Source organism: Ambystoma mexicanum, chromosome 10 (genome assembly GCF_040938575.1).
Source record: "Ambystoma mexicanum isolate Mex_15411 chromosome 10, UKY_AmexF1_1, whole genome shotgun sequence".
Classification (NCBI taxonomy): Eukaryota; Metazoa; Chordata; class Amphibia; order Caudata; family Ambystomatidae; genus Ambystoma; species Ambystoma mexicanum.
The window spans coordinates 732,831,255-732,850,359 of NC_090932.1; the positions used below are offsets into that span (position 1 = coordinate 732,831,255).

A 19,105-nucleotide genomic window follows, 5' to 3' on the forward strand; every position below is an offset into this window, starting at 1 on the left:
GAAATACCTGAGGTTTGTGGCTGGCAATTCGCACTTTGTTTCGGGTCCTGCCATTCGGATCGACCTCCGCCCGAGGGTCTTCACCAAGCTAATGGTGGTGGTGGCAGCGTATCTCAGGCGAGGGAGGGTTCACGTCTACCCCTACCTAGACGACTGGTTCATCTGAGCACGTTCTCCCGAACAAGCTATGCACCATCTCGGCCTCACCTGCCGCTCCCTTCACAAGCTGGGCTTCTCCCTCAATTTCAAGAAGTCACATATGACACCTTCCCAACAGCTCCAGTACATCGGGGCTGTGTTGGACACGTCCTTGGAAGTGCTCGCCTCCCAAGGAGAGGGCTCATCACATTGTACATATGGTCAACAAATTTCAACGTGCTCAGTGTCTTCCAGCTTTCAAATTCTTAAGGTTGCTCGGCCTCATGGCATCCTGCATTTTTCTGGTGCCAGAGGCCAGACGGAGGATGAGATCCCTTCAATGGGTTCTCAAGATGCAGTGGTTGAAATTCTCAGGCAAGATGTCAGATCCCGTTCAGATTCCACTCTTGGTCTCGCAGGATCTTCTGTGGTGGGCCAGCAAAGGGAATCTGATGAAGGGGGAGCCATTTTGGCAACTCTGGCCGGATTTGACGGTGGTGACGGACGCTTCCGTCTCAGGATGGGGAGCTCATGCCAACGATCTGACCACCAGCGGTCGTTGGTCTCCGTCGGAGTCCAAACTCCACATCAACCTGTCGTAGCTGAGGGCCATCAGGCTGGCCCTGAGGCTTTTCTGCCGTCTGTGCGGGGGAAGAGTGTCCTGATCATGATGGACAACACAGTGGCCATGCATTACCTCAACAAAAAAGCGGGAGGGGTAGGGTCACTCCTGCTATGCAGAGAGGCAATGCAGCTCTGGTTCTGGGCGATACAGCAAGGAATATCACTCTCGGCAGTCCATCTAGCCGTAGAGGAGAATGTGGCGGCAGACGCTCGGAGTAGGCAGAGCACGGTCTCCCACAAGTGGGAGTTGGCTCAAGAAGTCCTTCTGAAGATCTTTGCCCTTTGGGGAACCCCTTAAGTGGAGCTGTTCGCGACCAGTGCCAACCGGATATGCGAGAGATTTTGCTCAAGGGAATTTCCTCCGAGAGGAGCCTTAGGGGACACATTCGTCATGGATTGGTCATTCCCACTTCTGTATGCGTTCCCTCTAAGGAGGTTCGGATCCCACATGATCCTCATTGCTCCGGATTGGGCCAGGAGAGCATGGTACCCGGACCGTCTAGAAATGTCCATCTGCCCTCCACGCTGTCTTCCCCACAGAACGGATCGTCTCTCGTGCGAGGTGTCGGAGGGGAGAGGGAGGGGGGAGGGGAGAGGGGAGAGGGGAGAGGGGTTCTCCATCCAGAGGTCAAGACCCTCAACCTTCACGCTTGGTTTCCGAAAGGTTGAGATATTAGGATTGGGACCGCCCGGATGACGTGATGGAGGTGTTGCTTTCGGCCAGGCGACCGGGAACCAAATCCCTGTACCGTTGTTGATCCTTTTCAGTGTTCCATTCTGATGGTTCTTTCTTGCTTTCTTTGGCCCACAGGGGTCCTCAGGTGGGTACCACTAAAGGGTACCTGGCGGCGCTGTCTATTTTCATGCACTCGTCTCAAGAATGTTCTTATTTTACGATTCCTTTAATTTCCCAATTTCTAAAAGGGCTCAAGAATGTGTTCCCGCCGTCCCCGTTTCAGGTGCCGGTTTGGGATCTGAATTTGGTCTTGAAATTCCTGATGGGTGTTCCGTTTTGAACCATGGCACTCTTGTCCTTTGAGACTGTTGTCTTTCAAGACGGTTTTCTTGGTTGCAGTTACATCTGCTCGCAGAGTGAGTGAATTGCAGGCACTTTCGTCCAAGCCACCCTTTACTGTGTTCCGCAAGGATAGGGTTGTACTGGGGGTACGTCCGTCCTTCCTACTTAAGGTAGTGTCTGAGTTGCATCTGAGCCAGAAAGTGGCGCTTCCTGCTTTCTATCCTCCCTCTCATCCTGGTAAGGAAGAGGAGAGACTCCATAGATTGGACCCGAGGAGAGCTTTGAGCTTTTATATTTCTAGGATGTCCAGGGTCAGAGTGGACGACTAGCTTTTTGTGGGGTACACTGGACACCGATTGGGCCAGGCTGTTATTAAACAGACCTTGTCCAGGTGGATTATCCTCACCATTACTGAATGCTACAGATCGGCGGGCAAGGACCCTCCTGAGGGATTGCAAGCTCACTCCACTAGGGGCATGGCTACACAGCCCTGCAGCGGGGAGTTCCTATTAAAATTATTTGTGATGCAGCAACGTTGTCTTCCATCCACACCTTTGTCAAGCATTACTCCCTGGTTACGCTCCATGGTCAGGATATGGCCTTTGGTAAAGCAGTGCTTTATTCTGCCATCTGATTGGGTGTTCTAAATTCTTCGCCCTCTTCCATTAACTGATACTGCTTTGGGAGTCTGTCAAAGATGTGGAATACGTTGGAGGACACAATCCAATCGAAGAACTAGTTACTTACCAACTGGTAACGTTCTTTCGACTGGATGTTCCTCCAACGTATTCCACATCGTCCTCCCAGCTTGCCCCTCTGAAGAATGTCCTATGCTATTGCAACTTACGTTCCCGCAAGGCTATGTGCAGTCAAGCAGCAGTTGTGTACGAGCATGTTACACGTTATGGAGGAAAAAAAATAAACTGAGGCTATGGGTGCTGTGCTAACATCTGGTTATAATCACCCTCGACAGAGGCCTTCGAGGGACATCGACCTGACGCCATCGACGCAGGACGCCCTCTGCCGAAAAAAATTCCGAAGCAGCACAGCTGTGGACATTACATGTCAAAGATGTGGAATATGTTGGAGGAAAATCCAGTCGAAAGAATGTTACCAGTTGGTAAGTAACTTATTCTTTTAGGCTGTCAATAATACTCTATTCAATGTTGTCTTCAGTGTGTCTATGCTCCAAAACCTGTCTAATGGTGCCTGTACAATCCCATTACGTATTCTGGAATGATGTTCTATTAAGCATGTAGATACAGCTCTGATCGGTGTACCAATGTAAAGCTTGTTGCACAGACATTGGATGGTGTAGATCTTGATTGCACTTAAGGCTAATGTGCGACTGTCACTGGAACTTGATCTAACTGCGCAGGGACTACCTGAGACTCTGTCTCTGATGGTACGAAGATCACACCTCCCAGGTCTTCACCCAAGGTCATGTTAACCCATGATACCGGGCTTACACTTGTGGATCTATTGAGACCTATTACCTTGCGCTTCACACCGGCAAAGATGGGCCTGCATGTCCCAGAAAATTCAGGCCATGAAGAGTTCATAAAATGGCTGACCAACCGTCAAAGAAAATGGTTGCTAAGGAATGTGATACACCACCATGGCCCTTACAAAGGGCCCTATGAATGAATCCGCCTCCCCAAAGGTAGGGAGAATGGGGGTTATCCCAAGGTGAGCTATCTGCAAGGTCCACCTCCAGAAGACTGGGATCCCCCATGCCATAAACACTGACTGTTCCCCAAGGTGGATTTTACTCTCTGCCTTGTCGGCACTCAACGGAGTAGCCTACAGCCTATCCAACCTGTCCTTGGAACAGTGGGCTTGTGGTCTCCCCAGCAAACGCAACCTCATTGGATCGCTGCCACTTCCACATGGACACTGACAGATACCTCCATGTCGCATTTCCAGTCGCTGGTCTATGTATAGGAAGACCAGTGTTTTAACTCACGACTCGGGTGTGAACTAAATTATCAACAAGCATTGGCAATACCAACAGTTTAGGCCTTTGTTTAGGCATGGGAAAGGCACTTACCTGGCACTACCGTAGTGGTTTTAATTGTCTATCGATTGTAGTAGGTCCAAAATGGTGCCAATACATGGGCTTCTAATAGCAGCGCCTGGCAAATGACAAATATTTATACACAAGACAAAACTGTTAGCTTTTCCAATGCTTGTTTTCGTTCAGTGAAGGATACGCATCATGCTTATATAGTGGCTGAAGCCAGACCTGGTTAAAGTAAGTTCGATTACACTAGTAGCATGTTCACTGTCAGAAGACTGCTTTGAAAAAACACTGGTAGGCACTTCGAGTGCAACGTTTGATGGTAAGGCTTGATTGAAGTGAGCTCAAAGAGTTCCCATGAGGCTGTGTTTTGGGCGGGGAGGGGCAGGAGCTGGATGGGAATGGCCATAGAGATTCCCGTGGCCATGAGATTCCCGTGGCCATGAGCTTTCAGTGGGTGGTGTGAAAAACCTGAAGGCACCTACTCCCCTTGGATCCTCTTCTCAGGTGGCATGGGAAAGGCCATCGCTTTTGGATCCTGACCCTGGGGGTGGAGAAGCGAGGGAGGATCACCTGGGTGGAGGATCCTCAGGAGTGTGGAGAGGATGTCTTTACGTGAGACATGGTATCCCCCTTTCCCTTGTGATAGTAAACCTTACCCCCCCCCTACCTTCATAGGTTGTTGCCAATTATTTCCCCTTATTTCCCCTCAGTCATACCACTTTAGTACTGGGACAAGGAAGAGAAGTGACTAGGAGTTGTACACACTAACATGCAGTCACAGCACTCTGGTACTGAGATAAGGAAGAAGCCTGGAAACTATTATGAGGTTCAGGCATGTCCTAAGAACACCAGTAATTGTGGTCAGGCAATTGGGCTCGCACCTGCAACCTGTTAACAGGTTACAGGTGCATAAAAGATTGAGCTGCAGCAAGGGAGGGAAACTGGCAGGAGAGAAGGTGGGTTGGGAGAGACGGCCTGATGGGGGAGAATTCCTGCCGAGAAAGGGGCTGCCAAGAAGAGCCCTGCCTGGAGGCCAGTATGCCGGCTATTGCAGAGGAGAGACTGTGAGTGAGTCAAAGCCGTTGGAGTTCTCTCTGCCTTGTGCCCACATCCCTGATTGCTGCAGGCTACCGGTAGCATCCGCGTGTGAAGAGCAGAGCTACCGGCAACCCACAATGAAGATTTCGGAGCTAGGCGAGCAGCGCTCGCATTCAGCAAAGTGTGCGCGGAGCCGACGGAAGCCAGGAGAAAGAAGAGGGAGGATGCATGGAGGAGCCGCCATGGACCGGTGAGTGAATTGAAGGAAATACTCGTACCGGGCGCACCTGGGACTACAACGGGGCATTTGTTATTGCCGGATTAACTGGAAAATGTGTGCAAGTAATGGTGAACCCAAAGTGAGGGGTTTTGAATATCGAGGAAATGCTCAACTATTAGGAAAGCCTACAAATATAAAGCAATGTCATGTCCAACCACTCACCTACTACTGTTCCTTGTTCTCCCACACATTCACCTGCTACTGTCCCCCGTTCCCACATACATTCCCAACGGCAGTGACAGCGGCAGCAGCACAGTCGGAGGGTTTCCCGGCTGGTGGACCAGTGTCTTTGCGCCCCTTTCCACGGTGGCGGTTGCCATGGCGACTCCTTCATGCTGAAACAAGGGCATATGGAAACCCACGCATCACATGCCCGGAAGACGCCTGCAACACCAATCCCTGTCTGCGTTGCGTTCCACGTGACACGCAGCTGCGGTCACGTGACCACGTCACATGACCACGCTCGTATTTGAAAAAAGGCGAGCAAACGCGGAAACATTGCTTCACAGCTTCTTCACGGAGAACTGCTTGGCGTTTTGGTTACTCTTGTTATTCTCGTACTACCTCGATCACGGAACATTTGCTTGGACTGTCTTCTGGATTTTTCCTACTTGGATTTTGGCATGCTCTCTGATTACCTGGATTTTGACCACTGGCTTGGTTACTGGACTTGGTACTTGGATTTCCCTATCACCAGTTCTGACTTTTTGGCTCCTGACCTCGGATTGTGTTTTGGTTTTGTCACGGATTACGTTCTTGTTCCCTACCGAACTCGGGAGTCTCCCGGAGTGCCTTCAGAACACCTCAGCCTGCTGCTGCTGTCAGCAATACTACCTGCCTACACCTACAGCTTCCCATCTGCCCACTATAGGTAAACTGCTGCTGCATTGTCACTACTGTCTTTACCATTGTTGCCAATTATCACTGTTTAACTTAACCCTTCATTGCCTTACAGTGCTCAGGGGGTTCTTCCGGCGTTCCCGGTTCCAGGCTGACGACACTCTACACCCGTGGCCTCAAAGATTGCTCGGGTAGTGTTTTTGCTCTACTCGTGTGGTACTTGGGGACAGAGGTACTATTTATCTACACAATCATCAAGTCAGGACAAGCAAGCATTATTGGATACTGAACTAAAGGAAAGCTTTGATCAGACTACAAATTAAATGAAATCATGTGTGAAACACACCTAATGAACATTTAAAGACAAAGAATGAATCTTTATGAATAAAGTGAAGCAAGTGATGATCACTTATGAAGACTATGAAAGCAAAGTGGTGGAAGAGAGTGAGCACAAATAGGTGATTTGTGTGGAAGAACACACTGTGGCAAAGGCAAGAGACTCTCGAGAAGAATCAAAAGCAAATGTAAAGCAAAGCACAGGTGCAGTGAAACAGAAACCTGTGTGGGCAAGAAAGCCTGGAGTTATCGGTTGCTTGACCTGTAATGGGTGGACCGTGTGGTCCGGCAACTGCGCCTAGACCGAGGATGCTCGGTCTAGAAAAGCCAAGGAAAGTAAAGATAAAGAATCTCCACCTGTGAATAAGATTGCTGAAGTGAATGCGAAAGATGGCAATCTGTATAAGCTATTGAAGAGCCTGAAGAATTGTAAAGTCAACCTGGAATTGGTTTTGAGAATTAAGAGACATGAGCTTATTGTGAGTTTGCAAGCTGGAAGAGCTGACGTCTTGGAGAAGGGAAACCCAAGATATTTGAAACTGTGTTGTCACCTTGGGGAAAGGAACCCTGAGACCTTTTTGGAACTGTATTGTCTTCTTGGAGAAGGGAACACTGAGGTCTTTTGGAACTGCTTTGAAAATGGGGAAGGGGAGCTGGAATGTAAGTTGAGAGATATACCCCCTTGCCTTTTATGGTAATTTGGGCAGAGGGAAGGCTATACCCTCAGAAGGGGTGTGAATGTGATCCAGCAGCAACCCACACAACAATAGTACAACAGTCCAAAATTAAGTAAAGTGCAATCAAGGTTCTATAAAAAATGTATACTTTAACACATCAATGTTCATCTAGTAAAAACACGATCAAATACCCACTCTTGTAAAGAAAGACAGAAATGCAGAATGCAAGCAGGACAAAAGGCATCAAAATACAACAATATTCTAAAATGATAAGCTTCTTGATCAAAAAAGGGTAAAAGGGAGCTTAATGAGTCTCTAGGGTCCCAACAAATAGACTTCCAGCAGTATCTTAATCAGCTCTTGGTGCTGAACTAGGTTTCTTATCGTTGTGTGAAAATTTCAAACCAGGTTTGCATGCGGCGAGTCATGTGGGTTCAAACGGATGAGCGTGAATCAAGCCTGGTCGGAACAATAGCTCAGAACAGTTCAATGGCAGTGTTTGACGATGCAGTTTGGAGGGTTCGCCAGGGTCCGTTGGAAGTTTGGGCCGCTCTGAGAAGTTTGGTCATTGTTGGTTAGGATCAGCGAGTGACGCTCCAGTGGTCCGAGTCAAGGCCTGGTGAAGATTCAAAGCTGCAATTCTGATCGTGTGATCTATGGTTTGAAGAGGCAGCGGTTCAATGTCAAACTTCAAGACTTTGGTAACCACTAGTTTGGGTTGATGCATGACTCAATGCTTTCAGTGGTTCGATTCGTGGTCCAGTGATGAACTGGTGGTTCGAGCTGAACAGGTGACAGGCTCTACTTGGTACGATGCAGATGGGCAAGAGTGCCAAAAGGAGCACCAGCAGGTCTCATTGGTTCGCAGGGTGTCCAATGTGCTTCGAAGTTGGCTCAAAGAGGTTCAAACAGGGATCCTGGCTGAGGATTCTGTGAGTCCTAAACCAAGGGCTGAGCGTACAAGAGAAGTCCTTGTTCTTCCGGCATGGGGGAGGCTGGCAAATACATGCAGGGATCTTTCACCTTCAGTAAGGTCCTGGGTACTGGTATAGCTGGCAGATTCTAGTCTTGTTTGGCAGCAGGCCACCCGCAATGTGCCCTAGGAGTGATTAGTGAGCAGAGCTTACCTCTGCCTTAGACACTCAACCTTCTCACTGCTGGAGGTCTTTGGAGAGGACTACTTTCCCAAATTAATTTGTCCTTGAGGCCTGGATGGTCCAGAAGTGAATCAAAGCAGGGATGGAAGACCTCCACTTTTAAAGGCAAAAGGCTCCATGCTATTGGATGATAGCAAGCCTGATTTAAGGCGTTTAATCCCTGTCTTTGTGACAAGTGGTTGTTGCCTTGTTGCATCATAACCAAAATGCTTTGTGCTTAATGAAGTGTAGGAGACAGGAAGTAAGAAGAGATACAGAGAAAAACAAGATGCTGGAATCCTTCCCCAACGCTGCTGAGCTCCCTTTGACTACACTAACCATGCTCCCTTCTCTGACCCTTAGCATCAAGGGCCCTTTGGTGTGCAATACCATGGTGGTGTTACACCATCCACTGATCACCTTAGGCACACGAACACCTGTGCAGTCACTAAGCCCTCCATCTCAGGTTCTGATCTTCCTTCCATGCCCTCACTCCCTCAAGCAGCTTGGCAGGGGCGCACACGAGGACATCTAACGCGCTTTGGTCATATTCATCCATTGCAACATTGGCAGTTGCCCTGGCGTTTTAGAGACAGTCGACGGAGACGCCGGCATTTTCGTCCCGTCCTCAGGAAGACCCGGCAGCGTTTTGATAACTTGGGTCATGTGACAAGGAAACGTGCTACATCATCAGTCACGTGATGGGTCATGTAACACTCCTAGGCCCCTTTAAAACCGGAGAGGGAACGCTCATTCAGTGCTTCACAGCTGGCCCAATCAGGCACTGTTCGGCGTCTTCCTGTTTCCTCATCTTGAACCTGGACTACGGACTGTTCTTCTTAGATTCCCCTGTCAAGCCCTTGGATACTGTTTTGCTCTGCTGTTTCAGGACCTTGGAACTGTATTTTTGGACTCCTTTGGATTACCCCCTGGTTATGACGAACTTGGCTGGCTTTTGACCTTGGAACTCTTAACAGACTGTTTTCGGATTTCCTCTTCTGTTACGTGCTGGAGTACCCTTTCCATACAGGTCTTGCAGTGCCTATTTCTACAACAATCTACGCCTATCCACTGCTGCTTGCTACACTCTGCAGCCCCATGGAACACCTTCATTTCACCTTTTGTTCTTCATGTCCCCAGACACTTGGTAAGCCCTTGATACTTGTCACGTTATTCAGTATATTGTTTGCCACTGTACTGACCCATTGCTTGCTTTACAGCGGTCGAGGGGTCACCGGTGTTCCTGGTTCCTGGTGTTCTTCGGCACTCAAAAAACCTGTGGCCTCAAGGATTGCTCAGGAAGTTATTTGTATCATAACAGATGTGAGGCTAGTCCTTTTGTTTAGGGTGTTCCATTTGATTCCTCTTTCCCAGGATATCTCCTGCTAAGGGGCTGTTTTGCTGAAGAGGTGTTACCAACCTCTCAAAGGATCAAAAGAAAGGCATAGTCATTCAGTCTATTGTCCTGCTGGGTAAGCAGAGACAAGCTGTCTGACTAGAATACGACCAACGTTTCCACAGCTGCTCTCCTAAGTGCTCCATATCGCTTTACCTACTGTACCGCCCTACAGGCCCTCCCCACCACCTTCGAAGAAGACCTCCTCCAAGTAATAGGTGGCAACCTTAAGCCTAACACCCAGCTCCTAGTCCAGGGAGACCTTCATCTTGGCTTTAATGACCCGTCGGACACCCACGCCTCAACCTTGGTCAAAGCCTGCACCGCCCTAGGCTGCAGTCAACATATCGTAGACCCCACACATTCCCAAGGCTGCACGCTTGACTGGCTAATTGATCACAACTGCACCATATCAATCATCTCCAATGTCGCTTGCCCCTGGACAGACCACCACTCTGTGTAGCGATCGTTCTTAATTTATGATCTTTTTGCGATGAATCTATTTCTGTTATGTTTCCATGGGAAACACTTGTCTCATCTCATATGGCAGTGTGGGAACGAACTGGACATTGAGGGTAGCTGGCTGGCGCTGGCGTTTATTGCAGAGCACTGGCAGCCTTAACCCCCACCAACATGGCCGCCAAGTCAGGACTGGGAACAGAACTCAAGATGGCACCCAGCTGGCCCGTGTATCTGGGGCCCATGGTGGTCTAGTGTTACAGGGCACAGCCAGAGGCTGTAAAACCACGCCCGGCCCACACCCTGTGCTTAGCGTTTTTTTTGGCTACCTGTCTAAGCAGTGTAATGCTTACCACTCCTGCTTCCACGTGCACAAAGGCCTCCAGCCTTTTCGCTGCTCATGGCTTCCAGCAAACTTAACGGTGAACTCATGAAGCTCCGCTGTGCTCCGGATGCAAATACTTACCTGAAGACTTCACCGATCGAGATCCCCAGTGGCTCCAGCTGCTGAAACAAGAAAGACATGCAGTAAGAGCCCCATAGGCATAACAACGCCCACGTGAATCTCTTTCTCTGAATACGCGTACCTGCTCACGTTGCCTGTCGGCAGGACTCATCAGCTGTTACTCTGATCATCCCTCCGGCAGTGGCTCCAATCTGGCACCGTGTTTCGTGCATCCCGCACCTACAGAAAACAAAAGGAAACAAGACATTATTTACCTTCTCTGTACAGCGCGCCACCAACAGACAAGAATACAAGAACGAACAATATAAACAAGCCGCACTTCGCGCCGCAAGCTGCTAGAACTCCAGAAGGACACATGCAGTGCTATATGAACACTTACCCCTGCATTCCACTGCATCTTTTGCGCCGCAGCTGGCCTGGGCCACTACTTCCAGTGAAGTAACTGGATCTGATGCTTACCTGGTACCTTTAGTCTTCAGCTCCATAATAAACGGTGAGCAAATCCGCCTGTGCGCCACCCGGCAAATTCTAAGGGAGATAAAGAAGGGAGTTTGGGGAAAGCAGGGGAACACATACTAAATACTTTTTCTGTGAAAGCTTGATGCACCCAAGCATGTTCTTATTCAAGATTTCCCATAAACAAGTTTGCATATCAAGGTGCGTATTTTGCACCCATTGCAGTTCCCTGCTTCTGGCAGTATATTTGATAATTGAAAAAAATATATTGTTTTTCAGTGTGGCCTTCAACATCTCTATCATTTTATTTTGTTCAAAATATGATGCTGACTGTGATTTCAGAAAGTATTCTGTTTGAATTCCTGTTTCGTGATTTATGCATGTATACAACGAGGTCCCGTCCATTGTTCTAATAGATAATTGTCTTTCCACATTATGGCTTCTGTTTGTTGGATCACATGCTTTGTGCCTTTTAATATTTGATGCCAAATTTTGTGCTAGGCGGTTTAGGTATCGGTCTACAGAGTGGAAATTTGGTGAATACCTTGTGGATTTTTGGTAAAAAGTAGATTGTAGCCATTATTATTATTGGATGTTGAACATTCGTGTAAGTAAACTCATCATCATTGAAGAGACCTATTGTGTGCCAATTCCTGCTCAATTCTTGCCAATCTTGAATTATCCTGGTTGGTGGGTTGGTATCTAATGTTTGATAGCAACAACTATTGTTTGTTTGCTTCCAGAATGTAGTCCTTTTTGTTCATCAAAACTATTTTGCCTCCTTTGTCTGCACCCTTAACTACAATATCTTTTTCATTCTTAATTCCTGTAGGGCTGTCCTTTCTTCTTTTGACAAATTAAACTTTTTCAATTTTTACTGATTTCCTATATAGTGTTGTCTTAGTTTATACGTCACTGCTTTATTAAAGAGGTCAATCATATTATCCTCTGCTAATTGTGGTGTAAATTTTGATTTTAATTTGTATGTGCTCTTTTGTTATGTACGTATCTGTCTTGTTCTGACACAAATCGTTAAAAATCTAATTTTTTTTCATCAGCTCCTTCCAAATTTAAAAGGGTGATAATCTTTTATGCTAGATCTACATTCAATTCAGATGGTGTTGTTTTTAATTCTTTTGGTTTATCCTTTATCATATTGGTTTCAAAAAATCTTTTTAACTTCAACCGTCTACAAAATTTGTAGATATCTAAATTTGTGTGAAACTAGTCTATGCTATTAGTTTGACTGAAGAAGTGGCCGTTATTTAATCCAGAGTTAAGATTCTCACAGGATTTGAAATCTGATGGGTTTAATACTAGATGTTCTTATATGGATTCATCCCTTGTGATCTTGTTCTCATTCCTGTATCTTCTTCTGTATGTTTCCCAGCTCTCTTGCTTCTTTTGTGTTTTTTGCAGGAATCAAGGTATGTGGTCCTCTTGGGAATCTCCCTGCGTTGTATGCCGGCTTTCTGATATTGTGTCTTTTGTATTCATTTAAAAAAGGACAATCGGTTATGCTCCCTGAGACATTAGAACTCGGGTCTCCTGAAGATGATGGGGATGATAGTATCTCTGTTGAAGTCTTCGTTGTTTTCTGAAATATTTTAGTATTATATTGTGAATCACAAAGTTTCTGAAAGGTGTAGATTCTTTTGTTTAGATAATCTTGTTCATCTCTTTTACATTTTTTCTGTTGCTGGAATTTTAATTCTTTTGTCAAGTATTGTAAATAGTCATCTAAAATGTGATAGTTTTTAAACTTAATTTCCTGTAGATGTAATGTTTCTATTTCCTCTTTGACTTGTATCTCAGAGTCCACTCATTTATCTTGGTTGATAGTTTGATAACTCTTTCCATCATTTCATTTGAGGTATGGTCAATATTTGCTCCCATTCATTTAAAGGTGTCTTATCTTCATCCTCGAATGTTGGGAAAATACAAATCAAGTCCTCAAGGTACTCATCCCACTTGTAAGAACATTTTTAATGTTTTAACCTCCCACCATTAAGACAATTCTTTTTCTCAAATTTTTCAAACAATGTCTTCATTGACGATGTGGTCTTTCTTCTTGTATCCTTGTCCGACCCATGGATATTCAAAAACAATGTGTCTGCTTCCAAATCTCTTGTGTTAAAATGATTTGCCATTGTGTAGTTTAGTTATATCTGCCTGAAAGGAGCTGAAAATAATGGTTTATCAAACAAATTGTCCACAGACAAAAGTTGTTCTCTCTGAGCGATAATAATTTGATTTATGTGTCGTGTCACTTTCCTTTCAACCACGTGTAAAGACGTTACCACAGTTTAAACCTGAGGTGAACAAGAATAAATAGTATGTGGGGGAGGACAAGAATAAATAATTTCTGGAAAATTCACTATTAAAGAAGCACGTTAACAATATCAATTTGTGAATCATGTATTTATTAGTCGATTGGCGCATTCTGTTAACAACTATAGTATTTTCTATATTATTATACTCTTGGGCAGACACAAGAGTTGTGGCTGAAAGGAAGGCAACACGACAGATGTGTATCAAATTATCGCCCAGAGAGAAAAGCTTTTGTCTGCGGACAATTCTTTTGATAATTAGCAGAGGTGACTTTGAATCCTGGGGAAGGGAAATCGCCCAGGGCATTAGGTTATTCAGAAACTGTGACTGCTGTTCATGTCCTGTTGTATTGCCATACATTTTCTTTATGTATTTGTTGCTTAGTGTGAGGGACAGTTATCCTGTGTTAGTGTTTTCCCTTAGCTTTGGGTAGGCAGGGAAATTCTCAGCAGAGTAGGGATAGTGAGGCATTTTGGATCATATTTCTTTTGACAATAAAATTGTATATTTTGATAAATCATCAAACAGTTGTCTGCCTCGCATTACTGACCACTCACAGCATTGCAGCAGGCAGTTATGCTAAAAATATTTTGTCAGTTTGGACCAACAACCTCTAATACCATCGACGTTGTTGACATAACCTACCACCAACGTGTTGTCCATTCTCAGGCAAAGGCATGCATCCATTATTTCTCTCTCTTCACAAACCACCATCGAAGGAGATCTAGTTTATAGTGCAATGCACCTACCCTGTTGGCCATTTCTGCCATTGCAATCTCACTTCATTGTGCAGCACAGCTTGGCCTCCTTGCATCTGCTCGATAACTAAGGGCGGGTGAAGGTCCGAAGATGGCGCACCCATTCCAGGCCTCCACTGCATTTCTGCCATCGCTTCTCAATTCAGCAGTGCCTGCTCCTTCCATGAAAGCCCCTTTCACAAGTAAGGGATCTTCTGCTTCTGGAGGACATTCTAGTGCAGAGAACCCAGAAAAATCACTTGGAAGGAGGACGCTAACTGCCGATGACTGCAAGTCTCAATTTCGATATCCTGAATTGTGTTGCTCAGTAATTGCAAGGTAACGTTTTCCAAGTTCATTCGGAAGCTGTATCCGTGCACAAGTATGACTGACACAGTGGTTGGTAGACATTTTTATTGAGTGATACAATGAAAAGAAAACCCTATTTCCCCAAGTTAGAGGGGTTTCCCTGCCTCAACAAAAACTAAAGGGTCTGTCAGAATGTCCAAGAACTAAAGAGTCCACCGCCCTAAGTCAAAAGCCTATTTCCAACCCTTGCATTTACAACTAAACTGAAGGGGGTTTGCTGTCCTCTTGGTCCAGAAGAATGACTCCCTTCTTCTGGACAAGCACAATTTCATATATGAGAGAACTGGTTTCCGGAGGAAATGACTCCCTTCCCCATGTCGCAGTCTCTTTCTAAATAGTTCAAAGCAAAGTTCCAAGTTGGGATTTTGTACTGCCAAGAGAATGCCTCCCTTCTCTTGGCATTTCAGTGTTCATAAACACATCAGATGATATGATTCCCTTCCTCTGGTTCGTGCTCAAGTTTCGCAATGCCAAGAGGATGCCTCTCCTCTCTTGGCCTTTCAGGATGTTCTCAATACAATACAACACCAGGGGGAATTACTCATTTCCCTTTCCCCTGGCCTTTCTCACAGTGCTCTGACAAAACCTTGGTTCACTATCCTGCCAGGCCTTGCTCTATATGCCCTAACTTTGGGTGAACAGTTATGGGTCCCAGACCTATAGTTCCCCTTTCTGAGAATCTGGCAATCTGGGCGCACTAACCTCCCAAGTACTACCACAAGGAAAATGCCTCTGAATGCAACTCTATTTCATATGTGGGTCCCAGATCCTAATTTCTCTTCCTTGAGAATGTGGCAGACCTGGCGCACTATACTCCCAGGTACTGTCACAGGGAAGATGGTCCTGAATGCCCTCTTCACGTGGGTGCATGTCCCAGACCCCCCCCTCTGTTTGCTTTCTATCATTTGGTAAACGACCTTCGATTTTCCACACTTTATTTCTTTGTTTTTTTTACTTCGGGGTTAGCATTTCGCACGGCTTCTCTTTGCCCCTGCCAGTGTTATGCTCACCTGGTCTCTGTGGAGGCGTTGGGGCACGGTTGCAGCCCTCCCTGAACTTGAATCACCCCCTTCAGGCCTCTCCCTCAGTAGAAAATCTGTGAGCGGTGGTACGTGGTGATACTGCTCCTGCATGGAGATAAGAGTGTGTGAGTGTGCCAATCTGTGATTGTTGTACCTCTGAAACCTTTTTCCCAAAGTACGGTTTCTGTGAGCATATGCCGGCCCATAAAGCTCACCTGTGAATTATGGAAGACAAGCTCTCTGTCCTGCTACTTCTGGCAGGGGCGCATCGAATGGAATCTAGTTCCTTCGCTGATCCCCGATAAGGATTAGTCCAGTCCAGCTCCAACTATGCTTCTCCTTATGATTGGTAAGTCTTTCTTGAGCTCTTGTGATGCTGTTTGCTCTGTTTAATATCTTTATATGTTGCTCCTATTTATGCCCGCAATAATGTCTCTTTTCTGCTTTCTTCCCTTTTATGGAAATGGGGCCTCAGTGCAGCTGTGAGACGTGAGATGCGGCTGGATGGAAGATGGATGCTACCGCAATGTTCGACAGCAGGAAAGTGATGGTTTAAGGAAAAGCACGAAGTATGGCGCAACCTTAAACTGACTGTTTTTTCGATGTCTAACCTTGTCTTCTGTTTTTCCTTGCAGGCACTGCTGTAGACGATGGAGCATATCGTGCTGCGGTGCCAAGATAAAGATTTTGGCGTTCTGGAAAGTGTAAAGATGAATACTTGGTTCGCCGAAGAGATGTACAGGTAAGAACAGCTTCCCCCAGTTGGTAAGTATGCTGGCAGGAAGCAGGATGTCCAGGAAGCAGGATCTTCAAAGGTAGGGCTGACCTCAGGCGACGGTGAGCTTTACACTGCATGCAAGTGCAGAATAACACAAAGCGTCTGCCCATTAAGGCCGGCTTACCAGCCCCACCCTGCCACTCCTAGAGAGTGAGCACGTGCGAAGGTAATCCATTAGCAGCCACACACAAGAATACACTTGGGGCTGCTTAATGGATGGAATGTTCAAGGTTAATGCATCTGAAGTGCTATGTCCATAAGAAAAGCTTTTTGGTGTTAAATGGATGTTCTTGTTTACTTTTGTTCATTAGCCTGGTGCCAAAGGCATCAGGACAGTGTCCACCCAGGTCTCCTGTGCATGCAACCGCTGCATGCCTGTGCCCCTGACTTCATGACCATGACAGCCAGCCTTCCTGGTTACCCCAGTACCATGAGGATCTCTCCCGGTGGCTGCTACTTAGCTACGGGGTATCTGCGACTCTATTTCAGGTCATTGCAGTCTTCTGGTCAGCTCTGGCTTTCTACCAGCATGCAGCCCTTGACTTCCAGCAGTGACCATGTTTTGACCTCTCTCCTCGTGGGCTCCACTCGCCTGGCGTGCTGCTCGGCTTCATTGCCAGTCGGTTCTTCGTCATTGGACCATGTGTGGTTACTGACGTAACATTAGCAAGCCCTGGTACTACACCTCCTCCTTCCGTCTGACAGTTTGTACGGTCCCCAGGCCAGCAGCTCCTCCAAGGAAGGCTGAAAACTCCTTCCTGTTTTTCCTGTTCACTATTGTACACTGCTTGCACAATATAGACTCTCGCGGAAGGCTAGAACGTTCCGTAAGGTTCTGAAGATGATTCCTCATGGCTCTGCACCTCTTCCTCGTCACAGTAGTCGGTAGTCCTGATGTCACCAAGTCAACCCTACTCATATTCGTCCCAGTACTTATTGCAGGATGGGTTATGCAATATCGCATCTGAGAGGCAAATAGGGTTGGGGAGTGTGGGTGTTAAGGAGATGTATGACAAAAACATATAGGACCATTAGGGATGCTACTGGAGAGGGTTGGTGAGGAAAGTAGGTTAGGGTAAGGTGGGCTATGGGGATACAGCGTCCTCCCAAGGTCATTACTAATCCCATAGGGGCCTTCCCTCCCCATGAGATCCACCCGCTGAGTACCACCACCAGGGGTACTATTGAGTAGCAGCCTCACCTCCCTGGCCTCATGGGATGGGGTTCCCCGCAGGGGAGAAGTGACGACATCCAGGGATTCGTCACAAAGCCTAGGCACTTCAGTGAGTTCAGAGACATGTTCTGCTTTCTACCAGTTGGTCAGAAATTCCAGCCATTATAGGACCCACTGTAAATTACATGTGTGCAAATGCTCTGCCTCCTGAGACATCATCATGTCAAGATAAACATTCAAACGTACTCCACAAGCCTCCAGAGTCACCTCCACCCACCTCAATTTTGTGAAGCACCACAGGTTGGAAGATGGGTCTAAAGGCAGACCGGACTATTCCCATGCTTGGTTGTTCCAGCAGACTTAAAGGAAGCACCTGTCATGAGGAAATACTAGATATGTCTTATACGTCCTAGGTGAGTGAGCCCGTTAACTTTCTGCAGGTAGTCTTGAAGGAGGTGACCAACATCCCTCTTGAAGTGGTGATATACAAGTGCTTTGAAATTCCTCAATTACGAGGTACCTCACCTTCCCTTTGCTATTTAAAAATAGATTGGCGAGTAAGCCTCTCTTAGTGTTGATGCCATGTTGGCTCTTTTGCAGTCAGGATCCGCCACCTCTCAGTCCATGAACTTTCTTGTAGGGTGAATTGTACAGGAGTTTAGAACTCCTGTTGCACAAGGCTGAAGTAGAACTCCAGATAGAAGCACTGAACAGTCTGCAAAACCCAGGGATCTGCTGGTACCAGCCTCCGAATGTTATTAAGCTCTACCATAGGGCTTCACACTAAATGTAAATGTATTGAAGTCTTGTTCACCTATGATAATGGCGGGTCATCAAGTATTTTTCCATATGCTGTGCCTGTGACCAAACCCTTGGTGCGGAACGAGTAGTCTTGTGGATGAGTGCCGTAGTAACCAGATTGACATCGTCATTGGGTCCATTCTAGTTACTCATGAAGTGGCTAGATGGCCAGACTTGTCCCATCCCTCCATCCCCACCACATCTACTCTGGAGATGAATATGTTACAAATCAATCCTTGAACTTTATCCACTGAAGGGAAACCAGTGTCTGAGTCTAGCCTGCCAAGATATGTGGATCCACCAGTTCACTGTTCCATGATCCTCGTTATGGCGCCTTTGTGAACTTTAGGCCCAAAGGTTTCAATTAAGGGTAGAGGTCCATGGTTGCGGTTACTTCCCCTCCTGGGAGGGCTTACAACATGTTGCCCTGAATCTTGCCTCACTTCCTTGTCAATGGCCTTTCCCAGCCATGCACTTGTGTAATCCACCACTCTCAGTAATGGAACCTACTTAGAGGTGCAGGAATGAGGAAGGCATTTGTGATCAAACCTCTACAAATCAGCCCTCCTGAGGACCCATGCACCTTTTGATACATCTGTCATCTTCCGAAACTGAGTTCCCTGTTAGGTAAATGTCAAACCATGCTCCTCATCTGAGTATGGACCACCCCTGGACACTTCTTTAGAAGCTGAGCATAGGAGGCCAGGCACCATCCCCTTCACTATATAGACCACTTTGATCCTCTCTAAGATTGATTTGGTCTCTGGGAAGGGCCAGATCTTCCTGTGAAGCCGCTTTTCAGGGCGGCACTGGAAATGCATTCTCACTAACGTACAAAGGATTGCTGCAGACTTGAATTGAGACTAAAAGTTCCAAAAATGTTTTAGAAAACCACAGGAAAATCCAATTTTTGCAGGTAATGATTTTTGTAAAGATTTTTGTTTGCTGTTGAATGAAAGTCAAGAAAGAGAATCATACTAATTGTCTTTCGATGTAAATATTGTTG

General features: G+C 46.5%; 1 protein-coding gene across 2 annotated transcripts in view; it reads left to right on the forward strand.

Moving 5' to 3' along the window:
• RNF13 (ring finger protein 13) overlaps nt 1–19,105 on the forward strand; it is a 1,183,896-nt gene that overhangs the window by 331,084 nt on the left and 833,707 nt on the right. The window lies entirely within an intron of this gene.